Below are 15,820 nucleotides of genomic sequence, written 5' to 3'. Positions count from 1 at the left end.
GGAGGGGGGATGGAGTGAATGGGGCGGAGCCTCAGAGAAGGAGCGGGCAAGGGCATGGCCTCAGGGGAGGGGCGGGGCAGGGAAAGGGTGTTTGGGTTTGTGTGATTACTGTTATTTCTACATTTAATTTGAGGTAGATCCTGGGTTGCACTTAAATTCAAAAAGTGATCTTGTGCTTAAAAAGGTTGGAGACCACTGGTCTACATGGACATTCATCAATCTAATTATATTGACCTTGATTCTATGCTACTTGTGGAGGTGGAATTATTAAGTTGGTGTAGCAGGGCAGTTACATTGGTAAGAGTGAAATTTAAGTGTAGACACTTCCACAGTTAGGTCGACGTAAGCTACCCTACGTCAACCTAACTCTGTAGTGTAGACCAGGCCGTAGTAAATCAACAGATTCTACTACCAACTGACTATACCTGGTTCCAGTCTGGGAATTATACTGAAGTTCTGATATTCCACTACCTTGTGTAGCCATTTACTTTACCCTGGTGTAGTAAATTACACCTTTTGCAAAGTGGGGGTAAAATTCTGTGATTTCCATTTCTCATGATTTTGTTATGAATCTTGTGAAATTTCTTGTTTTACTTCAACCAACTCCTGGAGTCATATTATATTACATGAGACTCTCAGCTTTCATTTTTTTTAAAACTAAGTTTCCATCCTTCATAATTGCAGAGCAGACCTTGAAAAAAATGAACCCTAATGGCTCAAAAACCAGAAGGCAAATAAAAAGAACCCAGCATTTATTTTTTAAAGTCCCATGATTTTTAGGCCATTTTATGATTTTTGGGGGGAGGAAGCTTGACTCATTATTTTTTGAAAGCTTGGGGTTGTCAATACTGAAAACTACCATTCTGATGCATTCATAGTACATATGGGCAAAGCAGTGAAAAGTCAGACCCTGAACGTCTCAGCTAAAAACACAGATACCTTGTGAATAGATATGTTGTAAAATGAATAGCTTAATTGGACACATGCAATTAATTAACTTGTCAAAAATAATCTGTACATGATAAAAGTGGCTACATTGTAATTCAACTTGCTCAATTTATATCATATTATAATTGGTGTAGGTTCCACCTTCACCAATAAGTGGTACTGTATTTTAGCATTAAGTGTACATTAAATAATGGTTTTTGAGACATCTTTTGATTTTTGAAGTCCCCCTGCCCAGCTCCACTCTTTGTGAAAAATGGTGTTGCCAATTTATACTGAGACATATAGTTTTGGCCACTGCATCCCTACATCAGTTAATTTTGTGTTCCTTTCCCCATAATGACTCTGAATCCCCAGCCCCAAATGAGCTAATTTTGTGCTCCCAGCTCTCAAAGCTGCCCCAACTACCAGCCCCACAATTCTGCACTAACCTTGCCTCCCAGCCCCATATCTGAAAGGCAGCTCCAAAAGGAATTCGGCATTAGAGAAGAGAAAGGAGGAGTAGACAGGAACTATCCCATTTTTCACAGTGGGAGAGAAGGGAGCAGAGCCACCCTGAGCTGATGGGTTTATTTTACTCCCTTCTCTCATACCCCTCTTATGAAAATGGCATTGGCTGCTCCCTTTCCCCACTTCTGTACGGAAAAACTTCTCTGTGCTCCTGACAGGAGGGGCCAGACTTCTGTCTGCCTCCTGTTACAGTTCTTTCCAGGACTTGGGGAAGCTAGCCAACAAGAAGGAGACTTCCCCTGGGTAGTCTGAAAACCATGTGAAGGGTGGAGGTTATTTTCACTATTTAAAACCCCAGCCCCTGTTTTCTAATGAACAAATATGAAGGAAAACCCATAACTAATAAACATCATTGGGAGCCCACTGCTGCCCCCATTGCAAAGTTTCTATTGACTTAAATGGGAGCAGGATCTGGCTCTAAATATTTAGGGCATATTTAGCTCTTGACTTAATATTTTGGCCTTGGATTGGTATTTGTTAAATCTAGTATCAAAGTGCATCTGCTTTCCAATTTTATTACTTATAAAAGGTTGAAAATTTTGTGCTGCCTTGAGGGCAACAGTCATATGAAGAGTTATACATCAGCACACAAAATGTATCTGTCATTGTGATGCTTCCCTTTTCTGCTATATTAAAGGAAGAAAGGTGTAGAGGTGGAGTGAGGAGGAAGGGGGAAAAGATTAAGCACTGTTATTATTTTACATGATCTGAGATTTGCCCTTAAATCTCCAATTATGGGAGCAAGATTCTCTGTGTAGAAACTTATTAACCTATCAATCAGTAACTGGTGTGACATTGAAGTGGTTCAGTTCCAGTAACTGATTGGTAAATTGCAGTCTGAAGCCAAACATTTAGGAGATGTTCCTGCTTTGCACATATTGGAGCATTTAATAAATTGGATAATCTTTGAAGTTTCTATTTCATCTTTGCTTAACACTATCCTGCAGCACGTGCAAGGAATTCAGTATGAGCCAGCAGACATGGCAGTTTCTCTGTGTGACAAGGCTGATCCTGCAGACCTTGCTCTCACAAAACTCCTATGGACTTTAATGAGAGTTTTGCATAAATAAAGTCTGTAAGATCGGTCCAATGATTGCTGCAGGAGCTAGAGCTAAAGAGTTTGTATCTTATAGCATGCTTCAGGACTTCTAAGATAATTTCTGAGCCAACGAATCCACCTCTGGTATCTTTTTCCATGTCCGTCTCTCCTTTCCTCTCCCTTTAAACCATTAAAATTCATGAGTGGGTGTACCTTTTACTGTATCTATTACAGTAATATGTTCCCTTATCTCCTCCTCCTGATGTTAACCATAGTAGTTTGAGTGCTGGTAAAGGTGTACGATGTCATCTCTGGGTTTGTCCTATAGTAATGCCTAAGATCTATGCTCCTTTCTCCACATTCTCTGCTACTGTGTAGACCAGAGAGCACCTTGGTGGGAACACTGGAGGGGCATGGGCATCACCAGTCTTCTTGACAACACAGCATATTTGGAGAAGAAGAAATACACTAGCAGTCACTAGAGCCTACATAGAGTTTTCACCAAACCAATTATTGTGCAGCAAAACCTTAATGTTAGACATTGAGTGCAGAGGCAACTGTAGAGTGGAAGGCTGCATGGTGTACCAGGCATTGAGGGCATACTTCAGTTTATTACTTACTGTGGTATGAAAATGGAAATTTAATAAGAGCCCACGATACTGGAGGAACAGCACAGTTAGGGGCATAATTACTCTTTTGAATGGAGGTACAGGTATGTTTGATTTGTTAGTTTATCTGGTACATGGATGAAGGGGATTATGCTCTGGGTACCGATAACCTGGGTGTACTGAAAGGCTCAAGGGAGTGGTAACAAAATACAGAGGGTTAAATCTTGGCCCCATTTAAGTTAATGGAAAAACTCCCAATGGGGCCAAGTTTTCAAACAAAAACTTTTACCTTGGTTCAAAACCAGGCCAAAAAGTGCTGAAAGTTCTTACCATCTGACGGCTGCTCAATAGCCTATATGAAATGACTCGATTGTCAGTGGACAGCAGTTCATATTACAAAAACCACCACTCTTTGCACTAGTTGGCAGTTTCAGCATAAAGGCCAAGGGCTATGGAGATGATGTCGCCAGTTAAGGATTTAGGACAACATGGAGGAGGATGTTTTCCATGTTGTACATGTTTTGTAGCTAAACAAAGGAGCTTGTTGCTCAGGGCTGTCCATCTGGCACCATTCATACGCACTCAAATATTCATACAAATCAATTCTTTGGGTGATGAATTAGAGTAAACAGGCCTACACATCATGGCTATGAAGTAGCCACTATCAAGATGAGAAATTGATAAGCCTTTCTGTATCTGGGTGAAAATGCTGTCTGTCCAGCTAATCTATCTTTCTAGGCATTTATGCCCCAGTCATCATTGTGGTATCTGAGCACCTGATTTTGGGTGGTAGGGGAAAAGCCTGTAGGTGGAATTGTAGAATAAAGGAGTAGCTTCAAGAAGTCTGGTCAAGAGCTTTATCATTCTCTCTTTGTTCTCAGGAGAGCCCTGTTTACACCTCTTGATTACAATGTCCACTATCTATGTCAGCAAAGTTATCAAACACGTATCCAATATAAATAAATTATATAGTATGCATCAAAAGCAATGCACCTTACTGAAGGAGAAGGACAAGTGACTTTATACACCTGCCTCCTACGGTCATAAGTAAGGGAATCTTTGAGTACAATTAAAATCCTTAGGGCCAGGTTCAAAGCTGCTGACAATGGTTATGTTAGGGTATGTCTACACTACGAAATTAGGTAGAATTAATAGAAGCCGGTTTTATAGAAATCGGTTGTATACAGCCGATTTTGTGTGTCCCCACATAAAATGCTCTAAGTGCTCTAGTCGGCGGACTGCGTCCACAGTACTGAGGCTAGCGTAGACTTCTGGAGCATTGCACTACGGGTAGCTATCCCACAGCTATCCCACAGTTCCCGCAGTCTCTGCCGCCCATTGGAATTCTGGGTTGAGATCCCAATGCCCGAATGATGCAAAACAGTGTTGCGGGAGGTTCTGGGTACATGTCGTCAGGCCCTCCCCCTCCGTCAGAGCAACGGCAGAAAATAGATTCGTGCCTTTTTACCTGGGTTACCTGTGCAGACAACATACCACGCCAAGCATGGAGCCCGCTCAGCTCAGCTCAGCGTCACCATATGTCCTCTGGGTGCCGGCAGACGTGGGACTGCATTGCTACACAGCAGCAGCAGCTAACTGCCTTTTGGCGGTAGACGGTGCAGCATGACTGGTAGCCTTCATCGGTGATCTGGGTGCTGGCAGCTGTGGAGCTGGCAGCCATAGGGCTGCATTGCACCAGCCCCTTGCCTTTTGGCAGTAGATGGTGTATTATGACTGGTAACCGTCCTATTACAAGTTGGATCATCGCACATTAGCAGAGTCTTCCCTGAGCAGCAGATCGTGCAATAGCCCTGAAGGCCATCGTCATCATACAGGAATAATGTGGCTATCAGTCTTAGTACACTAACTGCCAAGCGCCCAGTATTTGCTGCCAAGCACCCAGAAGATGCCGAGGGCTATCAGTCATGCTGCACCGTCGTCTTAAGATGTAAAAAATAGATTTGTTCTGTATTCATTTGCTTCCCCGTCCCTCCTTCAAATCAACGGCCTGCTAAACCCAGGGTTTTCAGTTTAATCTTTGGGGGGACCATTCTGTGTGACAGTTGTTTGTGTTTCTCTCTGATGCACAGCCACCTTTCTTGATTTTAATTCCCTGTACCTGTAAATCATGTCATCACTCGGCCCGCCCTCCCTCCCTCCTTCCCCTGGTCCGTCAGATACTAGTTTCGCGCCTTTTTTCAGACCAGGCGCCATAGCTAGCACTGGGTTCATGGAGCCCGCTCAGATCACCACGGCAATTATGAGCACTATGAACACCACGCGCATTGTCCTGGAGTATATGCAGAGCCAGGACATGCCAAGGCGAAACCCGGACCAGCCAAGGAGGCGATTGCAGCGCGGCGAAGAGAGTGATGAGGAAATTGACATGGACATAGACCTCTCACAAGGCACAGGCCCCAGCAATGTGGAAATCATGGTGTTACTGGGGCAGGTTCATGGCGTGGAACGACGATTCTGGGCCCAGGAAACAAGCACAGACTGGTGGGACCGCATCGTGCTGCAGGTGTGGGACAATTCCCAGTGGCTGCGAAACTTTCGCATGCGTAAGGGCACTTTCATGGAACTTTGTGACTTGCTTTCCCCTGCCCTGAAGCGCCAGAATACCAGGATGAGAGCAGCCCTCACAGTTGAGAAGCGAGTTGCGATAGCCCTGTGGAAGCTTGCAACGCCAGACAGCTACCGGTCAGTCGGGAATCAATATGGAGTGGGCAAATCTACTGTGGGGGCTGCTGTGATCCAAGTTGCCAGGGCAATGAAAGACCTGGTGATATCAAGGGTAGTGACTCTGGGCAACGTGCAGGCAATAGTGTATGGTTTTGCTGAAATGGGATTCCCAAACTGTGGTGGGGCCATAGACGGAACCCATATCCCTATCTTGGCACTGGAGCACCAAGCCACCGAGTACATAAACCGCAAGGGGTACTTTTCAATGCTGCTGCAAGCCCTGGTGGATCAAAAGGGACGTTTCACCAACATCAACGTGGGATGGCCAGGAAAGGTACATGATGCTCGCGTCTTCAGGCACTCTGGTCTGTTTCAAAAGCTGGAGGAAGGGACTTTCTTCCCGGACCAGAAAGTAACCGTTGGGGATGTTGAAATGCCTATCGTGATCCTTGGGGACCCAGCCTACCCCTTAATGCCATGGCTGATGAAGTCGTACACAGGCAGCCTGGACAGGAGTCAGGACCTTTTCAACTATAGGCTGAGCAAGTGCCGAATGGTGGTGGAATGTGCATTTGGACGTTTAAAAGCATGCTGGCGCAGCTTACTGACTCGCTCAGACCTCAGCGAAAAGAATATCCCCATTGTTATTGCTGCTTGCTGTGCGGTCCACAATATCTGTGAGAGTAAGGGGGAGACATTTATGGTGAGGTGGGAGGTTGAGGCAACTCGCCTGGCCGCTGATTACGCGCAGCCAGACACCAGGGCGGTTAGAGGAGCACAGCAGGGCACGGTGCGCATCAGAGAAGCTTTGAAAACGAGTTTTGTGACTGGCCAGGCTACGGTGTGAAACTTCTGTTTGTTTCTCCTTGATGAACCCTCCGCCCCCCCCCCCACCCGGTTCACTCTACTTCCCTGTAAACCAACCACCCCACCACCCTCCCCTCCCCACTTCGAGCACCGCTTGCAGAGGCAATAAAGTCATTGTTATTTAACATTCATGCATTCTTTATTAATTCCTCACACAAGTAGGGGGATAATTGCCAAGGTAGCCTGGGATGGGTGGGGGAGGAGGGATGGAAAAGGACACACTGCATTTTAAAACTTTAACTCTTATTGAAGGCCAGCCTTCTGATGCTTGGGCAATCATCTGGGGTGGAGTGACTGGGTGGCCGGAGGCCCCCCCGACCATGTTCTTGGGCGTCTGGGTGAGGAGGCTATGGAACTTGGGGAGGAGGGCTGTTGGTTACACAGGGGCTGTAGCGGCGGTCTCTGCTCCTGCTGCCTTTCCTGTAGCTCAACCATATGCTGGAGCATATCAGTTTGATGCTCCAGCAGACGGAGCATTGTCTCTTGCCTTCTGTCTGCAAGCTGACGCCACCTATCATCTTCAGCCCGCCACTTGCTCTTTTCATCCCGCCATTCAGCCCGCCACCTCTCCTCTCGTTCATATTGTGCTTTTCTCATGTCTGACATTGACTGCCTCCACGCATTCTGCTGTGCTCTATCAGCGTGGGAGGACATCTGGAGCTCCGTGAACATATCGTTCCGCGTCCTCCGTTTTCTCTTTCTAATGTTCACTAGCCTCTGCGAAGGAGAAACATTTGCAGCTGGTGGAGGAGAAGGGAGAGGTGATTAAAAAAAACACATTTTAGAGAACAATGGGTACACTCTTTCGTTACAAGGTCGCATTTTTCCTCTTATAGTGAGGGCCTGCCGGTTTGGTATGAGAGATCACTCACGCAGTGCCAGGCAACAGATTTCGGCTTGCAGGCAGCCATGGTAAGCCACAGTCTTTTGGCTTTTTTAACCTTCTTAGCATGTGGGAATGGGTTCAAACAGCAGCGCCCTCATTTCCCATATCAAGGATGAATTGGGTTGGCCATTTAAAATGGGTTTTCAATGTAAAAGGAGGGGCTGCGGTTTCCGGGTTAACATGCAGCGCAAACCCAAGTAAACCACCCCCCCACACACACACACACGATTCTCTGGGATGATCACTTCACCCCTCCCCCCACCGCGTGGCTAACAGTGGGGAACATTTCTGTTCAGAAGAGCAGGAACGGGCACCTCTGAATGTCCCCTTAATAAAATCACCCCATTCAACCAGGTGACCGTGAATGATATCACTCTCCTGAGGATAACAAAGAGAGATAAGGAATGGATGTTGTCTGCATGCCAGCAAACACCGGGACCATACGCTGCCATGCTTTGTTATGCAATGATTCCAGACTACGTGCTACTGGCCTGGCGTGGTAAAGTGTCCTACCATGGCGGATGGGATAAGGCAGCCCTCCCCAGAAACCTTTTGCAAAGGTTTTGGGAGTACATGAAGGAGAGCTTTCTGGAGATGTCCCTGGAGGATTTCCGCTCCATCCCCATACACGTTAACAGACTTATCCAGTAGCTGTACTGGCCGCGATTGCCAGGGCAAATTAATCATTAATCATTAAACACGCTTGCTTTTAAACCATGTGTAATATTTACAAAGGTACACTCACCAGAGGTCTCCAGTGTGCCCTCAGGGTCTTGGGTGAGTTCGGGGGTTACTGGTTCCAGGTCCAGGGTGACAAACATATCCTGGCTGTTGGGGAAACCGGTTTCTCCGCTTCCTTGCTGCTGTGAGCTACCTACATTACCTCCATCCTCATCTTCCTCGTTCCCCGAACCCTCTTCCCTGTGTGTTTCTCCATTGACGGAGTCATAGCACACGGTTGGGGTAGTGGTGGCTGCACCCCCTAGAACGGCATGCAACTCCGCGTAGAAGCGGCAAGTTTGCGGCTCTGCCCTGGACCTTCCATTTGCTTCTCTGGCTTTGTGGTAGGCTTGCCATAGCTCCTTAATTTTCACGCGGCACTGCTGTGTGTCCCTGTTATGGCCTCAGTCCTTCATGGCCTTGGAGACCTTTTCTAATACTTTGCCATTTCTTTTACTGCTACGGAGTTCAGCTAGCACTGATTCATCTCCCCATATGGCAAGCAGATCCTGTACCTCCCATTCGGTCCATGCTGGAGCTCTTTTGCGATCTTGGGACTCCATCACGGTTACCTGTGCTGATGAGCTCTGCGTGGTTACCTGTGATCTCCACGCTGGGCAAACAGGAAATGAAATTCAAACGTTCGCGGGTCTTTTCCTGTCTACCTGGTCAGTGCATCTGAGTTGAGAGTGCTGTCCAGAGCGGTCACAATGAAGCACTGTGGGATAGCTCCCGGAGGCCAATAACGTCGAATTCCGTCCACACTACCCCAATTCCGACCCGCAAAGGCCGATTTTACCGCTAATCTCCTCGTCGAAGGTGGTGTAAAGAAACCGGTTTAAAGGGCCGTTTAAGTCGAAAGAAAGGGCTTCGTCGTGTGAACGTGTCCAGGCTTAATTCGATTTAACGCTGCTAAAGTCGACCTAAACCCGTAGTGTAGACCAGGCCTTAGTTACTCAATGGGAGTCAGTGTAAGCCAGTGTGGTCCAGATCCACAACTGGTGTAAACTGGTAAAGCTCCACAGAATTCACTGTAGTCAAAGGAGCTACTTCAATTTACACCAGCTGAGGATCTGGCCTTAGGAGTCAAAGGTGGTGTAACTTAAACACGAAAAAGACAGACGCAAGGATTTGTAACAGAAAAAGCAACTAACAGGAAGGTGTAAGACCGCTCCCCTTTCTAGGTTTCAGAGCTCAAGCCACAACTTCTACATGCTGTCTATAAGGCTATTTTTAGAGCCCTAGCATGAGCCCTGCAAGCCCAAGTCTGTCCACCCAGCCTCCGTCTTGCTCACTCCAAAATGCTGTGTAGACATACCCAAGAGAATTACAGTGGTGCCTGAGAGGGGCAGAAGTGATATTAGTTTGAAAATTTGTTTGAACTTTCATTTGGACTTATTTGTGTTACCCAGAAGGGGTTTAGACTTCATGTGATTGGCTGAAGGGCTAAGCCACGGAATACCCAAAGGGGGGAAGATGAAGGCTGGGAAGGCTGAGGGAGAACCCAGTGGGGTGAGATGCCATAAAAAGGCCCTATGCAATGCTGCGACCAGAGACGAGGGGGTGCCCATGAGGTGATGATGCATTATTACAAACACCTATTAGGTTCATCTTCAGAATTTGCTCTTTTCCTTCATTTTACCTTATTCTACTAAAAAAACAACAACAAATAATCAGAACATTGCAACTGGTCAAGAGTTTTTAATTCTCATTTCTTATTGCTTCAGAAGATTAAAAGCAATCATCTGTGTTAAGTACAATAAAGGCAGACTCATCAGCACAGTGCTAAAGCTCTAGAGTATCATTTTCTTTTATAATGTAACCTCTTGAAGTGCTTGTAACCTATAAATAATCCTGCATTTTACAAAAATTCCTCTATGAAAAACAGCACTGGACTGGGATTTAGCTCTTGAGACTATTTTTAAAGTTTGTAATTAAAAAAATAATTTTAGATTAAAATAATACCATTATTATAATGGCTTACCACAAGTACTGTGTTGCTTAACAACTCTTTCAACCAGTTCCTCCACCTATTTCATATGAGACAAAGTCGTTTTTAACACAGGGAAAATACTTTGATGTGTATTTCTGGGATCAGTGGAATTTTTTGTCTTAAACAAACTTAGTATTGGTCTTTGTGTCTATTTTTTCCTTGGGTGAGGTTGTCAGCTGGAATCTTAAAACTGAAGCTTTGGATAATTTGAAAGGATGTTGTGATAGACAATTCATATTTCAAATGTAGTTTGGATGGTATAGTTTGTCTGAAAATAAATAGTTATGATAAGCCATAGGACTGTGTCACAGTGGCTTTAGAAACAATGAAAGGTTAGGATTTAGACTTGTGCCTTGTGTAATAGCACTTAGTGTTTTCCCTTATATCCAGAAGGTCATAGGAGGAAGTTCTTGATCTAGGCCTGTGTTATATGAAACCATATGCTGCTGAAATCTTATAGCTTTGACCTTATATATCAAGTCATAGTCTGAAACAAGAGTTGTAACAAGAGTTGTTGCTCTTAATTTAGGAAATATATGAGGCCTCAGACATAGTTACCAATAACAGCTCTTTGCAACTACAGTTAAAAATAAGGAAGGAGGAGAAAAATAAACAAAAATACTAGCAAAATATAAGGAAAGAGGAGAAAGAGATAGTGTCTTCAAATCCTCCACACCCCTTCTCCTTTCACTACACAAAATGAAAAATGGGGAGAGGGAAAAACAGACAGAAAATAAGGAATGTGAAGACATTATTAAAGGATTATTTTATGCAGATACCACTACAACTGAGACTTAGAAGCACCTGATAGACCTACAAATATTTGTATCTGCTGAAACTCTAGATCGCTTCCTTTTATGTGTTCCTTCAGGAACTCATGAGGATGACAAAACAAATTAATTAATGTTTCTGTAATTTGTCCACTTTGGTCACTGTCTCTGCTATATCAAAATATAGCTTCCTGGAATACTGTGTAGTACCTAAATATAAATCTGATATTGTTCCTGAGTTACAGTATTTTAGCTCGAAGACCTTTAAACATGGGACCAATACCATAGGGTGTGGTCACCCTGAAAATACCTTGGGTTCCCCATTAAAAGGAATGGATGTCAGCTGGAAATCATGTCAAAAAGCACTAAAAGCTCACCAGATGAAGAGGACTGCAAATATTGTGCATGTCAAGTAACTTAGTGAAAGAGAAGAAAGAGCTTCAGTGCTGCTAAAGATGCTGGGAAAACATCCCTATGCCCACAATATTTGAATACCTTTCTGGAGGAGGAGGGGTGTTTGGTTCTACTTGGTTAGTAGAGATACTAGGTTAGATATGGCTGAAGCTCTACTCATTGTTGAGTGAAAACAGAGGATCTGTGCCCACTTATGCCATCTGTGAATTTGACCATAGGGAATAGTCTGATGGCTTCCACAGGTGCAGTGAGGACAACAGTACCTCTGCCCTATCCAAGTAAACTGAAACATAAGGAGGGCATTGTGTCACAGGAGATTATCTTCTACGGTTGCCAGATATTATTTTCCAAACTTAGGGTTGCATAGAATGCAAATTGCAGGGCCTCCAACCTATTAAAAACAGCACTCAGATAATTAAAGGATGGAGCCAATGATCTTATTTCCAACCAAGTTAAATTAATCTCAAATACAAAATATACACACACCCACCCTGACATGTTAATTTGGAATGTAAAAGTCCGCACGGAACTGCTGCAGGGTGAGGCCAGGGATCTTCGTACCAGAGGCACATCCTATGACACAGCCTGTGAGGACTACTTGACCCACCTTCTGACTTTTTTGTTAGTGTTGTGTTCATTGTATAATATCATTTGATGGCCAATATATTTTTGTTAGCTTTTTGTCTTAGTTTAGCTTGGCACCTTTTTATGATCAGTAGTAGCACTTTTAATAAAACAAACTGGTGAGATGAGGCACTCACTGCCCCAGTAAAGAATACTATTTCATTTATTGCTATACTCTTCCATGCTTTGTTAGAAGATCCCCTCAAACCTGGAGGCCCCATACCACCCACCTACCTCAGCGTGTGTGCATGCATGCACAGACTTGATTAGTGGATCATACAAGGCAACTATTTTAGCTGCTTATCTGCTGTGGTCAGGAAAAAATGCCCTCCCTCCCTTCTCCTAATATAAGATATTGCCTAATTGGTTAACTATTTTTTTTACTTTAGAAGAAAGTGGAAAAAATATCGGTCACTGCAGGAAGCATGATGAGTTGGACCATGAACTGATCTGTTATGAAAAATCCTTGTACTTACTAGCTGAAAATTGCAGGATGTGAGGAGAGTCTTCCTTGTTATACCTGTAGAGAAAAACAAGATACAGGTGTGGTTTTAGGAGGTATAGAAGCCTGAAAACATCCCTTACCACAGTTGGTTTCCATACTCAATAATCATCTTCATTCCTTTTCCTTGTACGACATTTGGTTTTCAATAGACATGGGATCCACTCTTCCAAAAGCCACACCCTCCACTTCAGAATATAACAGAAGCTCCTGCCTGTTTTTATTCCACATGCTGAAATAAGACACTGCAGACAGCCTGTGAGCCATCCAACAAATACTTGGGCCTGAATACCCCATTCCCTGATACGCTACAGGGAGATCTCCCAGTCCACAAAAGGGATAAGAACGCATGCTAAACATAGCTTACAAGAAAGCAAAATTTAGAGCAGTCAAACCCTCTAAACTGAAATTCAGGAAGATCCTCTTTCAAATAAGTGGGTGTGTATGGTTTAGATGATACACTAAGTAGGGCTTTTGTCCCACATGAAATTCCAGTTTCCTCTCAGGCATCAGCTACATTCCAGTAGTAATAAGAAGTTCAGATTCACAGAAAACTGACCCTTCGGCTCTCACCAATAGGGAAGCCTACATGGTTAGTACAGATCTACTGTCATGCGATTCTTTACGCAACACTGGAGATGTCCTGCTTTGGAATAGCAGGGTATGATCTATAAACACATTGTAAAGTGAATGTCACTGACTAGGGTCCAAAGGAACAAAAAACACGGAGCCCTTTACCTCAAAGCAATCTGCTAGGAAAGACAGTTATTCCCTGCTTGCCTGCAATTGATCAGCATCGTGTGCATGAAAGAGGGCCAATCAGAAAGATTTTTAAAAATGGGATTTTCTGGGAAAGGAAGCAAGAGGGTGTGTGGGGCAGCTTGAAGCACAAACACTGGGTCTTTTCCAAAACTACTATTTAAGTGAAAAAGCCACTGAGTTTTTTTGGGGGGATGAGAAGGTTGTTGAGGTGTGGAAGGTGGATACCCTTTTCATCCTATTAAGTGGCCCCTTCCCTTTTTCAATTATATACTCAAAGAGGAGAAATCTGCTAGAGCATAGCAATGCGGGGCTTTACCTAGCATGGTTTTAATATTCATAATGTTTTAACTTCTTACTTATTATTTGTGAAATCTTCTACTACACCACAATACTGGGCTTAAAAGAAAGTACAATAGCCAAAAACTTGCCATTTTCCCACTGGTACAAACATAACCACCACATTCAGAAGTGTCTACTTTTACCTACCACTCCCTAAAAAGCAGCGAATAATTATAAAATTCAGATGAACTTCTGGAGACAATGGTGAAAGGAATGAACTTGTTATCAAAATATCATTACTAAAGCCTCATCCTCCAATGAGTTTGCCAGGGGCTGACCCCTGCACCTGCATGGAGCCCCATTCAGCTCCAAAGGGGCCCATAGGAGACCAGGAGTCTGTCCATACAGAGTTTATTGCAAGATAGATAAAATAAAACTTTAAAAATAAAACGACTGATTAAACAGCACTGATCTGCAATTCAAGTTAGGGAATCTGAACATCCCAGGGCACTACTGCAGGGGATGATGCACAGGGACAATGGACCTTCTTTCTTCCAAAAGTTACACTGAGCTGCTGTGTCCAGTACATCTTTGCTGCAAGGATTTTTTTATTTTGCCTCATTATTTTCCGCTCATCAGTTTTTGCGGGGATAATGGGAATAATCCCAGAAACCAGCACTCCCAAAATTCTGGATTGTACAAATAATAGAAATAAATACCTACTAAGCATACTTCTCAAATGGTACTTTTTACAAGGAACATAGAGTCACAGAATTTATGGCCAGAAGGGATCATCTAATCTGACTTCCTGCACATCACAGACCACCTACACCATGCAGTACCAACATACTAAGCTCAACTAAAACGAGTCCAAAGTATGACAATCCCCAGGATACTCGCCTGTTATGCATCACAGGTAGCAAATAGCTGGGATCAAGGTGCTTGAGTGCCCGAGGCTCCCACAGTAGCAGAGAAATGATTAACTGAGATACCCAGATAATCTGGCAAGTGACCTGTACTCACACTACCGAGGAAAGCAAAAAATCTCTAAGGTCACTGTCAATCTGACCTGGGGGAAATTCTTTCCTGATCTCACTTATGGCAATCAGTTAGAAAAAAAAACCCTCCCAGAATGCATTGGTGGGGGGGAGGGAAATCCCTTCCTGACCCTGACAGTGGCCAGCTGAAACCCTGAAGCATGAGCTTTAGGAACATAAAACATAAACTGGAAGTAAGCCTGTTGAGCCCTGCCCCTCACCATCACAATCAACCCTGTCATACCACAGCACTCATAAATTTGTTCAGCTCTCTCTTAAAATTAATTAATATCCTTCTCACCTCACTAACTCACTTTTTAATTATGTATATATAAAAACCAGAACTATGGAACCAAAATAATAGAACATGCTATCTTTGCTAAATAATTTACCCTCCACAGTTTTCTGAGCTTTTTGCAGTCACAACTTCCTTGCATTCTATTTTGAGGTTTGGCAAGATGAGAGGCAGAAGGGTTGCAAAATACTAGCTGGTGTCTATGTGTACCACTGTCCTCTACTGGATGAAATCAGACCTGCTCAAATGTTTGTGACTGATTCTCTTTTCCTAGCAGTTGGCCTACAAAAAATGATATAAACAACAGCTAATGACTATTCCCATTTAAGCTCCACAGGCCTGTGATCTAGAACAGAGTTGTTAATTCTATTCTCCATGCCCTGTAGCTGTATAACTAGCAACTGTGATGTTTGCATAAGTATGTGACAGTGGACGATTATTGTTATTATTTGTATTACAGTAGCCCTCAAGGCCCTAGCCTGATCATGGCCCTATTGTGCTATCTTACATGTAATAAAACAGTCCGTCCCAAAGAGTTTATAATCTAAACAAACAAGATGGGCACAAGATGGGAGGGGCAGAGAGTGATGACATGACTTCACCAAAGACTGGCAATGTAAGGCCCATGCGCAAGTTACTCTGTCTTTGCCTGTGTGGAGCCAGGGGTTAGCCACAGAGCAGCTTGCATTATCAGTGGTTAAGTTATTTAAATTAAAATATGTACATAACTATAAATAAATCAAGGTATTGGGATTGCCTTCTGTTCTAGGATCTCCAGGATTGCTGTTATTTTACATAGAATGAGCCTGCATACTGCAAGCACTGTAGAATCAAGTATCAAGGCTTGTGAAACCTCTTAATGTTAGAGCAAGATGTTTTGATGC

This window comes from Trachemys scripta, chromosome 5 (genome assembly GCF_013100865.1).
Source record: "Trachemys scripta elegans isolate TJP31775 chromosome 5, CAS_Tse_1.0, whole genome shotgun sequence".
Lineage (NCBI taxonomy): Eukaryota > Metazoa > Chordata > Testudines > Emydidae > Trachemys > Trachemys scripta.
The sequence above is the reverse complement of the archived record's forward strand: the minus strand, read 5'-3'. Positions refer to the sequence as shown.